General features: G+C 43.3%; 1 protein-coding gene across 9 annotated transcripts in view; it reads right to left on the bottom strand.

The window, feature by feature from the left end:
* LOC6553142 (homeotic protein antennapedia) overlaps positions 1-23,134 on the bottom strand; it is a 104,075-nt gene that overhangs the window by 25,687 nt on the left and 55,254 nt on the right. For 2 of the 9 annotated variants that reach the window (XM_001979090.3, XM_015153947.2), the window contains exon 1: positions 9,554-10,886. The exons of 4 other annotated variants lie outside the window; for them this stretch is intronic. The gene's annotated coding sequence lies outside the window, so the exon portion shown is untranslated. Of the gene's footprint in view, positions 1-148; positions 193-9,553; positions 10,887-16,595; positions 16,613-23,134 lie in introns of those variants that run through there. 3 more of the 9 variants (XM_026976637.1, XM_026976641.1, XM_015153949.2) reach the window with 3 other exon arrangements.

The raw sequence follows: 23,134 nt of genomic DNA, 5'->3' as shown, positions 1-23,134 counted from the left end.
GGTTTTCCTTTGCCGGGCTCAAGTTATCCCGTCTCCCAGTTATTGAAGTTTTCCTTTCGCTTTTCCAAGCACGGGCGGGGAAATTGCAAACGCATTTAATTACATTGTTCGGGGGTTAGGAAATGAGATGGAAAATAGTTTACTCTACCATGAACTGTTATTGAATCTTTCCGCAAGGCGTTGAAGATTTACCTGAAACAGAAAGGAAAAACATATTAAAATTACATATATCGAAGAGAAAAATAACTTATACGCTATTTTCATTCTATTCTCACAAGCTTATAACAATTATCCACTGCTTCTCGGTAATTTCCAGCTCAATTGGCTTCGATTCGAACCAATTAAATCATTGGCCGGCATTAATTTAGCAAAGTCACTTGCAGACATTCGGAAAGAACCTAACTCAATTCCGATTCGAAATTCGCAATGTGTTGATTAAAAGACCATAAAAATAATAAGCAAGCGGTAAGCGGTAAGCGGCCGAGAGAACACATCAACGACAGCAAAAGTCACAAGAGCGAAAAAATTACTTAATTAGTTGGCCAGCAGCAGAAAGGAGGAAAAAAGCGGTCCACGGCCAAAGTGTAAATTGAATGAAATATTCATGCGAGGCCCAGACTCCTGTGTTCCGTCGGTCCCCACCAAAATTGGCAAGTGCGAATGCCAGCCTGGTGTTTTATTGAATTGAAAATCTCATTATCACCTCGCTGCATTCTTTGAATGCATTCGAAGGGGAAAGCGAGGCGGAGGAAGCTGGGCTTCGGACCAGTCAGGCCAACGCACTTGGCAGATACTCGCAGCTAATTATCGTAATTATTGCAAATTTACAAATTGATATGAAATTGATTAGTGCCCCTTGGACGTGGATGCTGGCCTGGCTGCTGTGGATACAGGTGCTACAGGTTTCCCATCCTTTTGGCACAAACTGGTTTGTTATGCCCAAGTGTTGGCCTTAATGAAGATGCCGAGACGGACAGGGAGAATCGAATCTTTTTAATATTATTTAATGTAAATGAGTCCTTACTTAAGAAGTCCTTACTGTACTAGGAATACTGTTTTCTTAACTTCTTAAATTACAGATCTTATGATTAATTTGTATTCCTAGTTTTATTTATAATTTATATTCGACCGACTAAAACTATCTCGTGAAATTACACGCGTTTTTTCATCTAGATCCAGTTCAGACAAAACTAAGACTTTGTATTTGATATTTTTTAAAAATTGTGCAAAATTTTGTAAATCTGTAAATCCACATTGAGTATGGCGGCACTGGGAAATCGCTCAATTTGTCCACTCGACTGTCACATTGTTTGCCTCCATTGAGCGGCAACCAGGCACAGTAAATTCTCATGGCGAGAACAAATTTTTCAATTAAGCCATTAATTCACTTCGCGCCACACAAATGCAAACGCACACGGACGGCACACCATCAAAGCCACACACACACTCCATAATTCGCAGTGAGTTAAAGCCATCATCATCGTCTTTGATCATCATGAACCGCATCCTCATCGCCGTCGTTCCTTCTGTCGCATTATTTTATTAAGCGAGCGGACCATCTCCGGTCAGCTCCGTGCATCTCCGTCTCTTTCTGTTTATCTCATCCCAATTGAAATGCCGCCCTGCCACACCCCCCACCCCGCCCCTTTCGCTGCGAATTCCGCTTGTTGTCCACTCTTACGCAAATTTTATTCATGTTCGTCCTCCGCCTGGCGTTCCGTTCCCTGCCTCTTTTGGCTTTGTCCCCACAAGTTGGTTAAAAAGAAATAAACAAGTTTTCGGTATACTTTTTGAAGCGGGAAGGGAAAGAGGCAGCGCCAATTTTGAGAATTTTGATTTGAATTCTTTGTAAGCGATTGTGGGCAGTTAAAGATTCGGATGAGCACCATTTCTCTGACCAGCTTTAAGCATTTGAAATATATTTAAAAGATTTTTACCCCCGATTTTTTAAGCTTGCAGCCGGATAAGAGAGATTTTTTGTATACCCTAGTGAGAAAAACGTACATGGTGTGTAGGTATCTAGGCCCCTGTTGCATTCATCATACAATTATTAATTTTCAGCACCTCTGCAACGAGCCGCTGCTGTTCTCCCCGTCTCTTTTACGCCCCATGTGCCTGTCTCCCTCGCACTCTGTTTTTGTTGCCTTGGTTGTCGTCGTCATATTCATTTCGTCATACGCCCCGTGGGTGTTCATGCAAATGGTTTACTTTTCACCTGCTTCCTTTTGGCCAAAATGCCCCGCAAGGAAAACTGTGTGTGCAGGGGCTTATATTCTGTACTACTTTGTAGAATGTGTGGAATGGATATGCGTGCCGTTCGTGGTTGCTGTTGGTGGAAATTGCATGTTATTAGCCGCATACACGATCCCTTCCACTGATAACAAAACCATATTTTATTTATTCTCCCGATGTGGTTTACTTTTTTATACGAAATTTGCGAGCTTAGACATTTTATTTGCCAATAACCAGCGACCCACGAGCCACGTTCAAGGGGGCGGAATACGAGTTTCGGCCGCAACAGTGTCGCAGCATAATAAGAAGACATTATACCAACAACGGTGGCAGCAACAACGGCAAAACGGCAAAACGGCAAAACGGCAACAACGGTAGGCGCACAGGAGCGGTGGGGTTGGGGGGCGGGACTCCTGACTTGCGTGCTAACATGCAATTTCAATGTAACCAACCGAAGGTGCAAGGGAGCGGGTGGGGCGGTGAGAAAGAGCCAGGGCTGTAACACGTCTATAAAGAATTGTGAATAAGTTCGAAACAGCAACGGGATGTAATGACAAACAGTCGCGAAAATCAGAGGAAAGAACTCACACTAAAGGGTTAAAAATAAGTATATATTAATTTAGTTGTATAGCTATAACACATCCCAGCTTATCCTTTCTACTTCGCCCCCACTTAACGAATATAACGTATACGCCACGTGCAACGCAAACGTATCAGACAGTTAACCGTTTTTTGCCTGCATCGCTGGTACCTCAAAAGAACCCTCTTTCTAGCCACCATGCGAAATCCTAACCGTAGCCGGCAAAACTTTTCTGTTTGTTTATCATTAAGACATTTTACGCTTTACACGGTTGCCCTTATAATCTCCCTGCTGTCATATGTGGATACCACACATGTCTGTGTATATAGGGTATTATGTGTATCTTGTTTGGTAGTGTGCAGGATATTGGCGGCGCCCGTCGCCGTTGGCTGTTTGTGGAAAGGATTACAAGGCGGCCACAAACAACTGCGACTGTTAACTGGTAGCAGGCTAACCAAACTTCAGCCACTTCTGCTCCACTCGTTTCTGCGCGCGTGAGGGTGTGTGTGTGTGTGCTCCTTCCCGCTCGCACACCTCCTTCTCTCTCACTTGCCCGCTGGCTAATTACAATAATTTTTCTAATGTCGCTGCGGCATAAATTTGTAACGTGACGTGGCGATAAGCATCTCTGCTCAGCGACGGAGTTCGTCGGGCCGCAAAACAACATGACAATTTCCAGGGCCTTGGAACACGAACATGGAAGACCAACATGGAGTTGGCCAACATGGACAAGGTGGCCATCAGCCTCAGAAGAAGTGGCTCCGCCAGAAGCCGGCCAGAAGGAAACTAAAACAGAGCCTCAGCCAGAAACGTGTGCAGCGATAGACATCAGGCGAATCGCTCGGATCGTTGTCAATCAGAGGCCTCAGCCAAGGCGTACACTCAGAAAATAAATACCAAGAAGGAGAGTCGATTTTCAATCTGAGAAGGGGTTTTATTGGTTTGCTTGAGGAATTGCTTAATGCTTAAGTCTTTGGGCAACGGTGGGATGTTCCAAATTGGGGACGCAACTAGGATTTATATTTTATACGATTGTAATAGGTAAATCTGTTTCCATTTGAAATTAAAACTCGAATTTGTCTGATATAATTTGTACTCAAGTTGCTGAGTGGCCGGCGAGCCTATTCAAATGATATATTTAGTTTCTAGCATGACTAGTCCAAAACTTTTCCGCAGTGCCTAACTTTATTGAAAGTGCACAATGGACGCCACTGTGGCCCAAGTGGACAGCGTGCCGACCGCTCAATCGCTCTACGGACGTACCGCCCGACTTCCCGCCCGAAACGCCCGTGAGTGTTGGCAATGTGCGCCGCCGGTGGCATTTAACCGCTGTAAATGAGTTTATCTGGCGCAATCAGCAATTTTCGGTATCCGCTTTTGTGATGTCGCTGCGCATGTGCAGTTGAATGTTAATTAATTGAAATGTACTCGAACTTACAGCGAACAGCGGCGAAGAAGACAGCGCCAAGCAACAACAATGCCGGTGCCCCTCCCGCTTTCGATCCCCCACCGCCCCTACGGGCTCCCTATTGGCAATCCCGATCGCCGGGCGATAAGCAAATTGCAGGAGCTGCAGTTCAAAGGAAAACGGCAATTATGCGCCGCACTCAGGTCTCGTTTTTGTACATGTTTGAGTTTTGGTTAACTTCTTGGGGCTTGTGTCGCGAATCGAAACAAAAGCCTTGCGTTGGGGCAGGGGCTACAAAAAATGGCGATCAGTCTGGGGGCGGGAAAATCGCTTCGGGGATAAGCAAGTTAGCTATGAAAAAATGTCGATCATTCAATGAGTCACTTTGTAGGCTTCTTCTTGTATTATTTTGCAGCCAGAAAAGTCCTAAGTAATGCAGTTACCGAATTCGGCAACGGTTCATTACCTCCATCCATATCCATTAGATACTGTTCTTATTAAGGAGTTGGACTATAATAATATCCCGGATGAAACATTTACATCGATGGAAGTTTCAGTGGTCTGGAAGCTTCAGAGCGCACTCATATGCCGCAATGCTCGCACATTCTGGGCTCAACCGGATTACATAATTCCGCTTAAGTCCTGTCCTGCTCCCACTTAGCCCCATGCTACCCGCAACAATAAGGAAACAACAGCAACAACTACAGCAGCGGCCACTTCATGGAGCCTACGTCCACTCCATGGCTAATTAAGTTATTGGCTGCACGTTGGCAACTTGTTGCGGCATTTGGTTGACATTCGAGTGCAATTGACTTAATCCCCAGTAAGCTGTGGCCCGATGTTGTTGCCGCCAGACTGCAGAGTGCAGCTGCAGCTGCCACTGCCCCTGCCCCTGCCCTGCCCCTCCCACTGCCCCAAAGGTGCACTATTGTGCACTCGCCTTATTTGTACCGACAACACAACAGCAGCAGCAACATCCAGCGGCAGCAACTGCAACAGCGACAACAGTTGCCACTGCAACAGCAACATGAGCCAGTGGATCCACTGCGTTGGCGGTTTCCCTCCGCTTTTCCCCTCCTTTCCGGCCTTGTATGTTAATTTGTTTTGGGATCTCCTCAGCAGCGTCTAGTTGGGCGCGTGTCATCATTAACGTGGCCAACATACCCGCGAGTCCCCTTTTCCCGCTCCGCCATTGTTGCCTGCCCTTTCACATTGTTCCTTGGCCAAGAGAGACCTCAACAATGGCAGTTGGCTTAATGGAAAGGCTAACACCCGCGGCAACAACAAATGGCACGGGATCAGGGAGTAGAAGAATCGACAGTTGCTACTGACCCAAAAATAATAGGTATACACATCTAAAACTAAGGAGGGGCTGGCTGGGAAAAGAGCTACAACAAAAATACTTGGCAAGTTTTTTTAAATAAGAAAGATAATCAGTAGTCAAAAACAAAAGTTTATAATAAAACTTTAGGGTACTTATAATTCGTTAGAGCTTGTGATAGACATGGAACGAGGATTTCGTTAAAGTAATATACTCTTTTAATAGCATATACTGTATATATAAATAATTATGCGAGCAAGAAATAAAGTCACTTTTTTAAACCACACATCACCTCATCAGTGGTTTTTATTCGAGCAACCTCTCCCACATTTGATAAATCGGCGAGCCCGCAGCTTTAAATTAAGGCAAATTAATGGCTATTCGCGGCCAAGAGCTGAAATCAATGGGAACTAGTTGGCCGACTGAAATCTGGGCCAGCAGAGGAGAAATAGAGAATAATATCGGCGAATATGTCGAACGGATCTTCCCAAGCTGCCGCCGGCGCTTTGATTAAGCGCTGTGACATTTCTATCGCTTGCTGCAGATAAAGGGGAAAAAACACAGAAATTGAAATTGAAATTAATGCCAGATTGATGGCAATCGCTGGACGACATCGCTTGTCGTTCCATATTAATGGACACCGAGAGCGCCTGAGATTATCTGGCCATAGCCTTTGATCATTGGGAGCATGCAATGGAGTGCTGCTCCTCAAAGTGATTTTATCATAAAATAAAGCGAAGCGCATAACATTTGTAAACTAATTGCAATGCCGCACTGCAGCGACAACTGCAAGTCTGGCTGCATTTGCATTTGGCAGATACTTATATTACAGTGAGAGATTTTCGAACGACATGTGACAATGATGGCTTCATCAAACTTCAATTAGGATGTTAAAAAATGAATTCTGTGTACATGCTCCCCAACAGACAGGCTAAAATGTGCTTTTCAAATTAGAACTAAATTGTAGTGCATACAATTTGCAACTAATTGCACTGCCGGACTGCAACTGACAACTGCATGCATCTGTCTGCATTTGGAAGATACTTTTGTGGGAGCGAGAGATTATCGGACGACAGGTGACAACGACAGCTTCATTATAATGCAATTAGTGGGGTTTATGGCAAAATTAATTTTTAATACCACGCGCAGCGAAAACTGCAAGTGACAGGAGTCACATGAGAGGACACAAAGGACACCCACACGGGACCCACACAAAGTACCCCCCTTCAAGCTCAACTTTAGCTCAACTGACAGCCTGCACTTGTCCGCCCCAGACTCTCGGGTCCCAACTCCGGCACATATGTATGCACAGATACGTACGGTTAGTATACGTCTCCAGTTGGAGTTGTTGGAGTGCGTGTGTTATTCAATATAACAGCATGTTGAACAGCACTAACAACAAGCAACTGCAGCGACTTCGAGGCACGCTGCAAAATCTAACGAATATGTAAACGATATGCTAGAAAAATGTCAGTCAAACTGTCGCTTCCAACACACGCGCAGCAGCAACATGCACGGCAGCAACAACATTTAGTCACTTGATGCTTATATTGAAAATTGTTCTCTGCGTTGCATTTTGCAGTAGTTGCATCCGACGTGCACGGCTACGTTGCAGTGAAAGAAAGGCGGTCAAATTAAGGCTATTTAAGCACAACAAAATGTACCTGGCTCAAATATATTTATAAAACTAAAGCAAATTACTTGTGGAAGGTATTTTCAGTAGGTACGGAACAGTTCCTTTCAAACGAATCATCATTTAACATATGTAAGGACTGCACAATATGGTTTGCACAATATAAGATTTAAAAGAACACTTAATTTAGTCCATTTTGCTTATTTCATGTTTTACTTTTGCTCTTCGTTCAAGATTAAGCTATAAATAACGTATTCGTTGGTTTACTTTCGATTTTCTCCCAGTGCAGCCGCAGTTCACCTCAGTTTTGATCAGACTTACGGCCAGAACCAGCTGTAGTCGCAGCTCTGGGGCAGGCAGACGACGGGCAGAATGAAAAAAATAACGAAAAAATAAACACATTTATGGAAATTTATTCATAGAACTTATGAAACCGATAGACAACAGCAACAACAACAAATCCAGGGAAAAAACGGCCGTCTGACGGGGTCCCACAAGTCGGCCTGCCGCCCCCTCAGCCGTTGGAGCCATTTTGCACCGTTGGTGGCTTGTGAGCCTGGTTTAGTTTCGCCGAACAGTTGTCAGTTTTTACTCTTTTTTCCAGTGATTTTTTAGTACCGTTCGTGCGCCACAGCCTTGGGCTTTGGGCTTTGGGCGGGGGGAGCTTTGTGCAACGGGAGGCGTTGAAATGATTGCCACAGCATGTTATATTTACTATATAAATATGCGCACGAGCAACAAAGAGATTGTTTTTATCTGTCTCGGAATTGTTTGCTCAATGAAAGTGCCGTACAAATAAAGAGCGTGGTGCGAGATGCAATTTGTTGATGATTCCATAAAGGGAAACGCGCCAGAAAAAAGGAAAATTCGTTGCACAGTGTTTAAAAAACCCCCGAAAATCAGTCTAATAATAATTGTGTTTCAGTCAAAAATCATACAACCTGATGATTTCGTTAATTTCATACAGATGTTGCATTAAGTTAAAGCTATGTTTACAGCAGTTGAAGCATAACTGGCTACGATTCCATAGATAATCTTAGCTCGAAATCACGAGCTATAATAAAAGCTAATTAACTCAGTTATAAGCCTTAATTATTCCGCAAAGTCTAAAAATATGCTGCAATCGTTTAATCAAACAGAGCCCGATAGAGATCTCTAATTTGATAATCCATAGGATTTTCCGCTTCTCATTACACACCTGAAACATTAAAACATTCTTGTAATTTTTTTTCTTTGCACTAGCAATTAAATTAATTGTTACTTGAATACTTTGACGCCATTCAGCGGCACATCATTATTACCCGACTACACGGATACGCCACTTCTTGTTGCTGTGTGTGTGGCGAACATATTCATATGCCAGATGAGAGAAAACTAAAAAATATGCGCGAAATTGTGAGCGAGAAATGATTTATGGCCATTGCCAATTGCAGCTGAGCGAGCGAGAGCGGAGATGTTGCGGGGGACAGAGAATTGGGAGAATTGGGGAATGGCAGCTCTCCATCTCGCTCGCTCTGTGCATAGCCCTCGCGCTCCTTCTCTTTCTTATCTGCCATCGCTGCATCTGCGTGTGCTAATTATTTCATATGTTCTGCGGCTCTCTCGCTCTAATTCAACCTCCGTCCCTCTCCCTCCATAAACTAGGTGCAATTTCGCGAGTTTCCCGGTTTCATTTTGTATATTTGGTGTTTGGCGAACAACTTGTTTGATTACTGAGGCAATGAAACGTTTGAACCACGATTACGAATCGCGATTTCCGATTACCCGGTGCTAATTTGCTTTGTAAAACGACGACGAGCGAGCCTAGAAAGATTTATGAACTGCTTTAATGATCTAATTAAATTGCAACTAGCCGTGAATATCATTCGACGATGCCCCTCCATCGCAGTGGTATTATTTGTTGCCATTAATCATCCGACTGCTGGTGCTCGCTTCTATGGGAATTATTCTGATTCAGGTTCAGCTTTGCGATTACATTGAATTATCGACACGCGCTTATGCTAATTAATTTGATTATCAACTATTATCTCTTCGACGACTTGGCATTTCATTGTTTTAGGCCGTTCGAAATGAATCTTTATGGTTGCTGTATTTCATTTCATTGATTGCGGCTTATTGTGTGTGAGAGTAAACTGGAATATGACGACAATTGAAATATTTTTGCAGCTCTGAAAACAAGAGCTTTTAGGTATGCAAATTTTATATGAGTAATTAATTTAATGGAAGCTTACAGGGAAATCAATTGACTTAGATATAAAGCAGATTTATATAATTTTTTGAAATCTATTTGTCAGAAATATAATTTTTTAAAAACAATTTGCTTAAGAAATGCTCAATTTACCCCTGATCAAGGTTGTTAAAATATTTATAAATATTTACCTTAGTTTTCTGTGATTGTTTTCGTGTCTTTTCTATCGATATAAAGTTGTTGTGTAAAAGTCGGTGCCCAAAATATATATTATGTATATTTATATTCATTCGTGTGTACTTTGCTCAGCTAAAATATTCATTGATGTTCATCGCTCACTTTATATACACAGTGTTGTTCTGATACTTCGAATTTCCCGTTTAATATATAATATCACAATTTCTTTTTTAAAAACGTAGACGTTTTGTAAGATTTACACTTAAATTACTGCTTAAACATTTCTATTTAATGCCGTTAAAATATATGTACAATCACAATTCGGGCGAGCTAAGCATATTTGTGTGGAAACGATGCGAATGTTTTGAGATTGAGATTGGGTAAATGTTTATGTTTGTATTGATATTTGTATGCTGGGCTTTACACTCGGCTGGGCTGGTTTTTGTATTGCGGCTGCTGATGGCAAACTTTTTGAATTTCTTTAGGTTTTGCAAACGATACAGAAGCAAAATTAATAGAATCCGCGCCACCACGATGGCAATAAGAACGATAAACGAAAGGACGAGAAGATGCAAACGCAAATAATTTCGATGTTGGCGCGACGCTCTGCGTTTTCTACCCATAAACCCAGAGGTATCCGTATCTCCGCTGGCTTTCATACAGGTCAGAATCGGATTCAATTTGGCGCGGACCGTCCTCCTGGCCTTATCAGCATGGATTTCTTATCGCCGGAGCCCAGAGAACGAGCCGAACGAAAATTGGCAATCTTGGCTTGGTGTCGTCTCCTTCGCAGCCGGAAAGTTCAATGTTGCTGCCGGGCTATCAGATAAGCCCTATATTTGGTCTGAGGGTCCGTGTTGCACCCACAAATTATGAAAGAAATCAAATTCGTGCTTTACGATTGATGCTGCCAACACCCGCGATTTTCGGCGAATTTTCCATGTCATTTTCAGGCGGCTCCACCACGCGGCACTTGGCGCCCGCTCATTTTGCGCCAAAATATTTGCGAAAAGGTCGCTTATGTCACTATTATCTCGTTCCTGTTCCTATGCTCCCTCTTGTTGTTTCTCTTGCCTCTTGGTGGGGCCCTCGTCCTGAGCAGGCAGCACAAGTGAACGAGAAACCATCGACTTTTCGAATTTATTTTTATACTTCTTCAAAATTTCTTTATCTTATTCTTTGCGGGACCGCTGGAGTGTATTTCTATGTCCGATATTTGGGAACTGGGAATGAACCGAACGGAACTAAACGCGTGAAACGACGGCAAAACCGAAAGCAAAGTGCGAATCGAGCGGCGGCGGCACGTCTATTTGGCACGTCCATTCATTCACAACTGAACCGCCAGTGAATCACAATGAGCCCGGCTCGTAAACATCGCATGTTGCCAATGGCTGTCGCCTGCAACATGTTGCTGCCGCGGAGCAACATCAATAGCAGCAGCAGCAACACGGCCACCATCGAAAATGATAAATGGCGGCATTGTTTTTGTGCAAACACACACTCTCGCCGGCTGGAGAACGCAAACAGTGCGGGATGGGCAACTAGTAGCTCGTTCGGTAGTTTTTACGCTTTTTCGGGAATCGTATGTATTTCTTACACTGAAAGTGATTTAAACAAGCTAATTGCAGATATTTATTGTCCAATTTCACGTTTTTCCAGCACAATATTTAGGCTGTTCTAAAACTTTTGTAATAATACAAGTTAAAAAGTTGTTTGCTCATTCTAAGCCGTAATATTAAAAGCATGCTGAAAATAATTATGGATACAATATTGTCCTCCGACATAATTGTAACACATATTCAATAATAAGATTTACAGAACAAAAACTTGAATACTAAATAAAATGATTTTGCAGCTTAAGATGTTGGTGAATTTAATTAGAATTTATTTATAAAACATTTCTGGTTTATGGCATATTGCGCTCTTTATCCAGATCCAAAAATTGCTATTATAAATTTCCGCGCACTGTGTTCTCTAGCAACATTTGTTGCCGCGCTTTGGCCAACTTGTTGGCAAAAATGCTGCCGACGAGCAGTGAAGTAATATTCGAAATAATTATTACATTCAAATAGCAGAAGTACAACTTGACTGGACATTTATAAACGGGCATAAATTAAATACACATTGAAAGCAATAAAAAATATGTAAATCGATAACTAAATGCTGTGGAATATAAATGATAACTAAATAATTGAGAGCTTTGCACAAGGGAAATTTAAATTTTGGATAGAAATTCTTTGTCGTTTTTAGATTGGCGCTTTGATTTTTAGCCGATAATTGCTGCCATGAATATATAATAATTCAGCAGCCACCAAGGGTGAGGAGCTGTGTTTGCTTAGTAGCCAGGGAACCCTTTTTATATTTTTTTGTTTATGGGAACAGGCTGAACTTGAATTTCTGTTTCTTTGGGCTACATACAGCAACAACATAATCACAAAAATTACCGCCATGCATATGAAATACAAATATCCCCCTCTCGGAAATCCCCCCTCGAAGAGCACGCACACAAAAAATAAATAAAAAGCGGAGAAATAAGATTTATGGCTTTTGGCGGCGCAATTGTTGTTGCCGCTTCTATACAGTAAAAAGTTGAGCCGCAATTGAAAGTGAAAAGCGTGGAAACGGGGAAGTCATCGAGAGTGTCGTCGGTCAGTGAACGCCGACGGCCAAGGACCTCTCTTCCCCCTCCTTTCCCTAAGTCAGCGGTATGGCTTCATTACGCCCTGAGGTCCTGTGTTTCTCCTGCATTCAAATCTATACTGATTCTCAATATCCCTTTGCATATATTTAAGCGCTAATTGCGTGAAGCCATAAATCTAAAGTCTGTGTTTTATTCAGACAGAGATGGCACGAAGCCGAGCAGGCCAGACAAAGACGGCGCGATGGAGTTGATAACTTCATTTAATGCATTTGCAACGCACCAACTAGCAACAGTTGTTGTTGTCCATCTTTTCTCGTTTTCTTTTTTTATTTTTTGGTTAAAAATCTTTGATCTGCCTGGTGCTAAAAGTTCGCGCAGATGCCAGAAAAAGGGGGTTACGAGTATGTCCTATTTATAAGTCCGATTACAAAAAAGGCATTTTAAAGATAAATTATTGGGTTTTATTTTAAATTAATTAAAAAAAGTAAGAGTAAGTAAGTAAGCAACGGTAGATTTTTATAACAGTAAGATAAAATGTTCGAGACGGCTAAAATTCAATATCGGAGAAAAATCACTACCATCTTAAATTATATATCCTCGCTCCTGTTTCACTCGCGTTAATTTAATTTATTTCGGCATCTGTTTCGAGCACATTTAACATCCATTAAGCGCGGCAATTCTCCTGATTGCACGGCACCCTAGTACACAGCCCATCCCTAATGCACTTCCTCACCCCCGAAAGGACACCCTCATAGTGCACATCATCCTGACCCCTGCTCAGAGCATCGCCGTTCAATCAGGGCCACTTTGAAGCGGGACGTCATTAGCCATATCCTGGATTCAAGAAGAACTGCCAGGCACAATGGCCAACGACGTATCAAAAACAATTTTCGCCGCAAAATCCGTTGAATTGAAATTTCAACTTAGGGAAAAGGGACCACTCCCACTGCCACCCTCTTCAAAAGCCGAACACCCTCCGCCGACCCACTGATGTCAGGCCAAAAGCTGACAAAGACGAAAATCAAAAACGTTACGTGGTCCTGGCAGCTTCCACTTCAGGCCAGGACTCGAAATTAGAGCCTCCCATGCAACTGCTAATGGGAGCACACGCATAGTGCCTCCAACTAAAACACGCGCACACATGTCCACTTTTACAGTCAGGGGCAGGCAAATACTGATGAACAACAAAAATCAGATATCAGCTAGGAAAATTAAACTGAAGATTACTAAAAGCCATGAAACCATTTGTAACATTAATTAGTTTAAATACCAATACTTGCTAATAGACTCTTGTAGAGATATGTTCTAGGAATCCTACATAATGATATGATATAAAGCACATGATTTAATCCCATTTTAATTTAATTTTTATTAATTTATTGGTGAATCAGTGGCTAGATTTCTAACTATGGGCTCCTGCCTGTGGAAATCCCGCATCCCGCTCGGAGCGATGGGCGGGGAGCCAGCGAGTTGACTGGCAAAAGATATTCCAAACTCCCATATCCGATCCGCACACACACTCGCACGCGAGCGCACACACACACACACACACACACCCATACAATCGCACATTCCGGCTCGCATTCGCATATGAGTATTGAACGACGAAATGAAACGCACATAAATCAAAATGGCCGGACAGCGGACCCAGCGACGGGTCGTCGGTCGACGGTCGACGGTCGTCGGTCGTCGGTCGAGAAGGACGCTCGCTCTCCGTTTTAGACTGACAGGCGGACTCCGTGCCGGGAACAGGGGCGGCGGACGAGGGGAAAACTCCGGGGACGGGGAAACTTTGGGCGTACGGGAAATGAAACTGAAAAGGGAAAGGAAACGGCATTTTGCTGCCGCTGCCGCTGCTGCTGCTGCTGCTGCCTCTGCTAACGGTTTGGCGGTTGTGTAGAAGGGGGTAGAGGGGAGGGCTGCCCAAAGGGGGTGGCGAGTCGAGGGGGTGGGCCAGGAGGCAGGGCGCTGGCGGAGGGGGTGGTGCGGGCATGGCTGAGTGCGCGCTGCTGAACAAATGAAATGACGACGGGTTGACTGCCTGTCAAAAGAACAAACATGGGCGCACAAGCCTCTGTAGCCGCCGCTGCCTCAGTCGGCGTCGACGCGCGTCCGCGGCCGACGTCGCTGCCTTCCACTGGACAAAAATGGGCTTGCTTACCTTGAATTTAGTTTAATAACAGTACCTATAAAAATATTCAACAAACGAAAATTCAACAAACGTATTAAGTTAAATTGTGCCTATTTTTGCAGAAAATCGATTCAAACTTGTTTCCCTCACGCACTGCTTTATTTGCACTCCCATAACTTTCGCTAAGGAAAGAGTATTAAATATAATATCCATCAATAAATATAATTTGTTTATAGGCTCGCCCGAATACTTTTCGTCCAGTGCAGTCGCCATAGGAAATCAAATGAAATGAAATGCACACATGACGAAACAAAAGCCAAAAAACACAAAACACCAAACCGAAACCCGAAAACAACAGAAGCAGCAGAAGCGGCCGAAACAAAAAATTATCAACCGAAAGGCCGCTGGCAACAAACAACGAAAGCAAAACAAAAGCTCGCAAATAAGCAAAGAGGAAGGAGCCGGGAGAAGCCATCATTGTAATCATCACCAGCAGAGGGTTAAGGGTCCTGCCAGTGGGGGAGTATCGGAGTGGGGGGCTGGGGACTTGGGCGCAGGAAGAGCTGGAAGAGCTGGAAAGAAGCAGCGGCAACAGGAACGGAACAGCGGGCATCCAATCCTGACAGGCCCTGTCTGTCGGTGTCTGCGTCTGTGTCTGTGTGAGTGGGAGTTGGCCGAAGGACGAAAAGGGGCGGAAGGCCTTGTGTTGGTCACATTTGCGGCTTCGTCCTTTACGCGCTGAATAATAATTAATGCTAATAGAATTGTTAGGAAATTGGAACATTTACTAAGTACTAGAGTGCGATTTTATTTTAAGAAGATTTGGTAATAGAGTTGTAATACCATTAATAAATGATTGCATTTTCGCACAATAATTCCTAATTGGTATATTTCTTACCACAACAATTTCCATTGCCAAGGCTGGGCGACAACTAGCAACCATTTGGCATCCTTACCCAAAAATGGGAACATAAGTCAACCAAGATGATTACACCGAATTATGAGCCGCACCTGTCATCGAATCGGGCACAAACCCCTCTTCGAATAATTTCCCCCGAAAATGAAACAAATAATAGAGAAAGAATGAGGAAAACACCGTCGAACACGCCCCCGTTTTAGGTCCGAAAACATCAAGTGGAAATTGAAATGTTTCCATTGTAACGAATATCAATTTCGACATTTTCCAAAGACAGCAAGGAAACACAAAAAGAGAACAGCCGAAGGACATGACAAGAAGGGGCTGGACATGCTGCCCTGTCCTGTCCCACTTCTCGATCCTGTTTTCCCTGCTGGTGTTGGCAACGCACATGTTCCAATCTAGGCGCAAAAAACTGTACATGAAATGATTACCCGAACCGAAGCGAACCGAACCGAACCGGGAAAAAATAGAATAGAATTTCAATTTTAGAAACGTGTTTCCGAGGGCGAAAAAAACAGCTTCAAAACACGAAATGGAAATTTTTACCGAAACTAGAGACGACGCCTTGACTTGTCTTTGCCGGATTTTTGGACACTTTCTAGTGCGTGTGTATCGGGAAAAACACCCCCGAAAGGCAGGAACGGAAACTGAAACATGGAGGCACGGACACGGACAGGGATACGGACATGGACAATGACGGATGAGTGCTGTCATTATGGCGGCAGCGTCGAGGGCTGAAGTGTGTCTAAAATCGAGCTGACGAACTGTCACTCACTGGCGCACTCCCTTCGCCAGTCGGAGAGATTTTGTGGCATCTGGAATGGCGTCTGTCCATCCACCAGAAGGCAGATACCAGATACCGGGTACCGGATAGCAGATACCACGCACCAGATAGGGGGAGGATTTTCTCAGATTGATTGCTACCGAAATGGATGAACCGACGGCAACATGGCCGCCAAAAATGCCAGCTTCCCCGTTTAATATTCATAAACACGGCAGTCACGAAAGGTGCCAAACTGGCAACCGGAAAATGGAAAATGGAAAATGTTAATTGTACGCCACGCACTCAAGTTGAAAGCGCACGCAGCTGAAATGGCAGCGATTGGAGTTGTGAAAATGGATATGGAAACGGAAATTTGTATTTTATTCATGGAGTGTTATTTTCATCTGAAATTGGGTTGGGCTCTTTTCGGCCTGGCCTTAATACAAGAACACAAACTTAATTGGTTGCGCTTGAGAGACACTTGGATGAGTTGAGGCTGAACAATGCCTAATGGGTTATTCTTTCCATGGGAGTCGAGTTGGGCAGTTGTGGGGCGATCTGATAAAACTAAAGTCAAGGAGATCAAGATCGAAGTATCTTACCAGAACCAAAATAGTACCGAAAAATGAATGTTACCTGGAAAGAAAGAAATGAACAGTTCGTTAGCCCTTTGTAAATGGTTGATGATGGACTTATAAAATACTTATAATGCAAAGTAACATAGTTAGTAGTTAGCTGCGGTAAACAGCTCGATAAACAGTAGTCGAAGTCTTAAAATGTTATTCCAAATGTTATTGTAACTCTTACATCGCAAAAATCGTTTCCTAATTTGCACAAGTGAAATGCACTTAAAAATTCGTCACACGCTTACACGTGACCAAGGAAATTAAAACAGGAAGGCCGTTCCCCCAAAAACCTTTCAGAGCAACCCCTTAACAATGTACTCCCAAATGAATCAATGTGCCAAGCCAACGCACTGCCCAAAATCAGTTCAAGAAAACAACAACCGCCCGAGCCGAAAATGGGCAGCTTTGGGTGGGAAACTAAGGATGGCGTTCTTGGTCCTTGGAGGTGGAGAATGGGCAGGGCTAGAACCCGCGCCATACATGAGTTACAATATTTTTCAATTAGAAATTATTCTGTTGAAAGTAATTCGATTATTTTCACTCGGCAGGCGACACGACTGCCAACTGCCTTTGGCCGGTGGCTGTTGTCAGCATCCGTTGGGCGCAGGAATCAGGACTCGGGGCACAGGACCTCCCCGAAACTCCCCACAGAAGCTGGCAGGCAGCGGCGAAAAAAATGCAAGCAAAAATGTTTGCAAACAATTTTCGATTGGCGCCGCCGACAAAGGTAAGGGAAGTATATATATTTTTCTGTTGAGTTTTCAATTTCTTTTCATTTCCCCTTTTCCTTTCTCCCAAAATGAATTATTTTCCCCGAAAATGGAAAATCTGTTGCTGACAAAGTTAACAGTTGCCGGATAATGATTTCCTCGTCGCAAAATAACTAAAGCCGCTTAAAGATCAAGCAGTGAGCACTTAATCAGGGCTTTCCTTCCGAGATCATTCAAGGGAACCCCTGTTGAAGTGCCTTCAATCTTAATCGCTGATCGTTCATTCGTTACAAATGTCTCTGGCACTTCATAAAACAAATTTATGAACTCGTCGCACTCGATCGTTGATCTCGACATCTTCATCAGGTGATCTGGATTCAGCACGAATGTGTCCCCGAAGACGACACTTGAAGAAACAGAAGTCACATTTAAAAAAAAATTTTCAAAAACTTGTCAGTAGAACCTGCACTTAAATATCACTCTTTTTGCGTTTCGAGTTTGAATGTGTTCTAAAGAAAATATGCTTACAAAAGTTCGTGGTGACGTTTTTACAATTAGCTGGCTTCTGTATCTCGCTAATACTTTAGGTGAGCTAATATTTTATAATTTAAAAAATAGGTAAGATATAAGAAGTCCCAAAACACAAAACATAAACTCTGTAGATGTCTATCGGCTTGTATCCTATATGCGCTCACTTAGTCCTCATTTATCCAAGTGCACGTCTTGTTATAACTCAATTGTTTGATCCAAATTCCATGCAATTGCTCCCCTGGCTACCCATTGTGGCGTTCTTTCCGATCCGAGCCCATTCGTTATTGCAACTGGCCAAGACGCCTGCTCCTGCTGCCAAAGTCGGACTCTGGGCTAATGAATTTAATGCAACTTTCAGCCGCCTCGGGCCGCTGTGCACTCGCATGGATCTTTGTTTTTGTTTCTGTTTCTGTTGCTGGGTTTTTGCAGACTTTTCTTAGCCATTTGTGTCTGACGTTTTTGCGCACGAGTTATGCGTATTTATGATATACGGAGTACGTTTTTCTGGGTCCCCGTCTGAAGTCTGAAGCCTAAAGTCGGAGGTCTGGGATCTGCGCATGCACAAGATGCCTGCGACTATGTTGGTTAACCTGTTGCGTTGTTGTCGGCCTTTTTTGCGCCTCATTGTTAGCCGGGTTTGCCGTTGGCGACCGGTTTGTGACATTTTCTTGTAAGTTACGCACCTACAAGTCAAATTTATCTCGCTTATTGCGGAATGAAGTTGTTACAGTTTTTCCCTCGATCCGATTCGATCCGATGCGATCCGATCCGATTTGAGTTGATTTTTGATTGTCACACAATTGTGACATGAAATGACGCAATGCACGAGTTATGCCCCGTTGCCCCTATATTCCACTTATGTCCCGATGCAAGATAATCAAGATTGGGTTTGGTCCAAGGTTTATCGGATTGTACTTCAAGTTTCGCCCTGCTTCGACGATGGACATCAAATTAGAGGGGTTTTTGTGGGAAAAGAAGCGGTTGAAAATAACTGTGAGTTTTGAATTATTATAAATGAGTAGTGTTTCACAATCGATGCGTCCCAGTTCCTTTCGGATTTTTCCGAACTGCAATCCTCCACATCGCGACCCTTGGCCATGACCAACATGGTAATCCAATTTGGCCTGCAGCTTCCTGGAACCTCTCTGTCCGCTCCCATTTCCAGTTCAAATCGATTCATTAAAACTAAGGCAAGGGATCGATTTTGGGCAGCGGCCAAAAGACACAAAAAGACAGATATCTAGCCACAATAAAAGAGCTGACCAGACAGAGACGCCAACCCATAATCAAATCCCAGGCATATACACACACTGGGTCCGAGAAGCTCGCAGCTTGTGGTAATTTTGTGGGCGTTCTTGCGCAGATTAGGTCAGGGAACGTGCTTGGAATAGAGGCCCGTCTTCTAACCTCGACGCGCTCCTAAGACATCTAAGCCATATCAGAATCCGAGTCCGAGTCCGAATCCGAGTCAGAATCGAGTCGAATCGATGTTGTTGTCCTTCCTGTGTGCGTGCGAATCAGTTAAACTCGTTTTATGGCCAGAACGGGGGCTTCACTCGGACACATGGCCATCTCCTGTTGGCCCAATATATGCATGCAGCGCACATAAATCACTGTCAACCATAATCATTTAAAATCAATCAAAATGCGAACGCTTTGACTGCAGAATTGCCGGGAATTGGTCGAACGTGGCCAAGTCCCAGCTCGCCGCTCCAGCTCCAATCGGGCCAACATCTCTCCTCATCGCACACACATGTGCATTAGCACCCCTGGTCCCTCCACTAGCCCCTAGCAGCCCCTAGCAGCCCCCTTGCCCCTCCCCAAACCCCTCTCAAGCGCCTATCAAACGTCTATGATCTCGCGCAGTTGGTCAGTTCTGGCTGTCTGGACTCTTGGTCGAGGGTTGGCTGAAGTTGAAGCGATTAGTGGCGCAATCCCTCTCCCTCCCCTATAGCCATCTTTATCGCTCCCCCATCTCCGTCCCTCTCCCTCGCTGGCCGTCAATTTTGTGCAGTTTTTACGCGTGTGTCTCAACCTGTCCGGAATGGCCAACTCTTGCGAGCGGCGAATGTTAGAAAATCGCACACACACCGAGGTATTAGCATATCGCAGCCCCTCTCCAGCCCCACCCTCCACTGAAACTGTTTTAGCCATATTCAGCCAGGGATCCTGCTCACCCCCGCCATCGACATGGGCTGTTGTTTACTGGTGGTGTCTGGAACTGACTTGGCCCGAACTGTGCGTCATGCATCCATCTAGTGACAGGACTGCACAGTGGGCTGTGATCCTATACTATGGAATCTACTACATACTATAGAACAGTTGATGGTATGGAACTAACGTGCAAAAGCTGATTTTAGTTCTGAAAGGCTGTATATCTCACAGCGCATATATTCATTTTGAGTTAACAATTTAGCATGGTGCCCATAGTACCTTCAATATCGTGGCGGCACGAACAGCTCTGAAATTTGAAGTTCTGATGCAGTGGCGTTGCAGTCATAAGCTGATCTACTTTGGGTGGGCTCCACAAGTTCGCCTTATCGACACGATGACGGCAACAAACCAAACTGTTGCAACGAGGCGCAAATCGCGCTACAAATTATCGATAGATGGGCGATAGGCCGCGAGCAAGTTAATATGCTATTACTACGCGCGAATCGCTTATATAAGTGCTTATCGATCCCATCTGTAGGTGTTCGTTCAGGTCGTATTCGTATTCGTATTCGAATTCGTTTTTCCCCCTGCAGATGCCAGTCAATGTTCAATGCCTTGGCACCTGTCAGTGCGAGTGTGTGAGTGAGTGGCCGAGTATCTGTGTGGGTGGACCTACACATACATACTTATATATATAGATATATATCGTGTGAACTGCTGCATATGTTAATGTTCCCCTGGCGGGCCGCCATCTTCCACTATTTGGTTCGCCCCTCTTAATTTGCTTTTGTTTCAGTCGGTTTCTTTGGCCGAAACTTTTGGCCAGCGTCTTTGAAATTACAGTGGAGACTACACACCAGTTCCTATTTCATTTTCGTTGCTGCTTTTATGCTTTTTTGAATAATTTAACTCTAAGAAATTCTTGAGTTTACCTTTTTGCCTTTGCCTCTGTGGCTTTGCTTTGGTTTCCCTGGCAGTGGTTTCATTTCCAGCTCCGGCGGCTTTCATAATAATAATGGCGATAAATCATAAAAATTGCACCTTTCATTCAAGTCGGAGTTGGAGTCGGGGCTTTTCGGCCCTTTTTGGGCTCCCAGACTGAGTATTTTCCCTCTTCCTGTCTGAACGTCTAATGATAACTTGCAGACAAATTTTCAAGCCAACAATAAACGTTAAGTTTATTTTAAATGAAATAAAAATAAATAGGTTTCTAATAGAATGAAACCTATATTTTAATACTTCTAAGTTTTCAATCGCTTGGAAGTCACACAGTTATATTTCAAATTAGTTTACATATTTAAATAACAAAGAATTCGGAAATCTACTCCTTAGAATTGTACAAATTTTATTGATAGGACGTAATATTTATAACAATAGATAGTCGCAATTTTATAAGTATATTTCTTTGATATCAACCGGTTTAAGCAAAGCCAAAGGCGACATATTTTTGGACTTGTTCATATCATGGCGCTTAAATCGTGTCGGGAACTATTCCTTTTCGGGATGCCGCACAACTTTTTGGTGACCAAAACAAAGCATTTGACTGAAATTTTGGTTAACGTGTGTTTCGTGTTGTTGCTCTTCTGGCTTGTGAATTTTGCGTGTTTTGAATAAATTTTATGCGTTTGCAGTTGACATGACATGTGCGTGCAAACATTTTTCATTTCCCATTTTGTATGCCACGCTAGTATTTCAAAATATATTCGTAATTAAATACAAACAACGCAGGCGGCGCAGAGTCGAGAAATATTATGCTCCAAATTGGGTTTCATTGTGCCCCATATGTTTGCCCACAAGGATAACGATCGACGCCCGGCTCATTGCTCTAATTACAGGACCCGCTCCTTCAACATCCGGATACTGGATTCCTGTTTAGCTTTGCGTGCGGGAATGTCTTTTTTATTTGTGTATTTTATAATTGAGCAGCAATTAAGATTGCAGTGGGCGATGTGACGCGTGTGAGGAAATTTGAGTGCTGATTTTGAAGAGCATTTATACTTGTGAGTTCAGTTTAGATTAAATCAAATTCTCATATTTTAAAGTGTATGAAAGAAGCTACGAAATGTAGAACTGTTGAGATCCACAACTATTTTTGTGCAGCAATTTCCCTTTCTTTTTCTCTTCTTTTGCTCTGCAGAAGGTAACTTACCCCCTTTCAATTATATTTAAATAAAGTCTTCATAAATAATCCGCACCCGCTATTATTTGTCAGAAATCGCTTTCAAGCCAATATACTAGATCCTTTTCAAATTTATTATCCACATACAAAGTGCCAAATCAGCCAGCAGCGCTGGGTGCCAAATGGGGTTTCTCGACCATGACAAGAATTTGTTTAAACAAAAAGAGCCAGCAGGGAATTAAGCGAAATTGTGTGTTTTAATTATGACAAGAGCGGGAAGTTGACAGTTTTAGCGCTCTGCCAGTGTCACGCTCGGGAAAGAAACTGATGTTTATTATTTGGCGGAAATATATGAAATAAGCCAAATATTTTAAGTGTTTTGCAACATCTTTACGAGACAGGCGGATCGGAATACATATTTAAAAAGATTTCTTGAAAAGCTCCCCCGAAAATAAACACAGACATTTTGAAAGGGACCGGGATTGATTTATGGCCCCAAATTGAGGAGATTCCTCCCCTCCATCGCGGGAATTATTGGAAAGGTATCAACTTGGGGTCGGGCCGGCAAGTTGATTTCCATTCATGGACAGCTGCAGGAAACACATGGAACTAATTTTTAATAATTATTTAAAGTGCCCAAACGCTTGCTTAACCCTCGACTGCCCGACTCGACTCGCTGTGGGCACAGCACCTTGAAATATCTATCTTGCTTTCCTTTATTATATAAATAATATGTTGAATTCATTAAAATAAACGCTGCGCATATTTGAATTCCCCTCACGTTTTCGGTGACCTTACCGCCCCCCAAAAATGAAAAGCAACTAATAAAAAACCAGAGTTTTCCCTCAACTGTAGTATTGTTTTCTGTGCTAATTAGTTGAAGTTTTCATTGTAGCTAATTAATTATTTGACGCGCTTATCTAGACGCCCAGATAAAAAAAAAAGTCAGCTGTCTTCCTCGGACCTTCGGCGGAAGTGGTTTGGATGGGGCACCTTTCGCT

This window comes from Drosophila erecta, unplaced genomic scaffold (assembly GCF_003286155.1).
Source record: "Drosophila erecta strain 14021-0224.00,06,07 unplaced genomic scaffold, DereRS2 tig00000000-arrow-pilon, whole genome shotgun sequence".
NCBI classification, from domain to species: domain Eukaryota; kingdom Metazoa; phylum Arthropoda; class Insecta; order Diptera; family Drosophilidae; genus Drosophila; species Drosophila erecta.
Note: the sequence above shows the minus strand (reverse complement) of the source record. Positions and strands in the feature narration are given on the sequence as shown.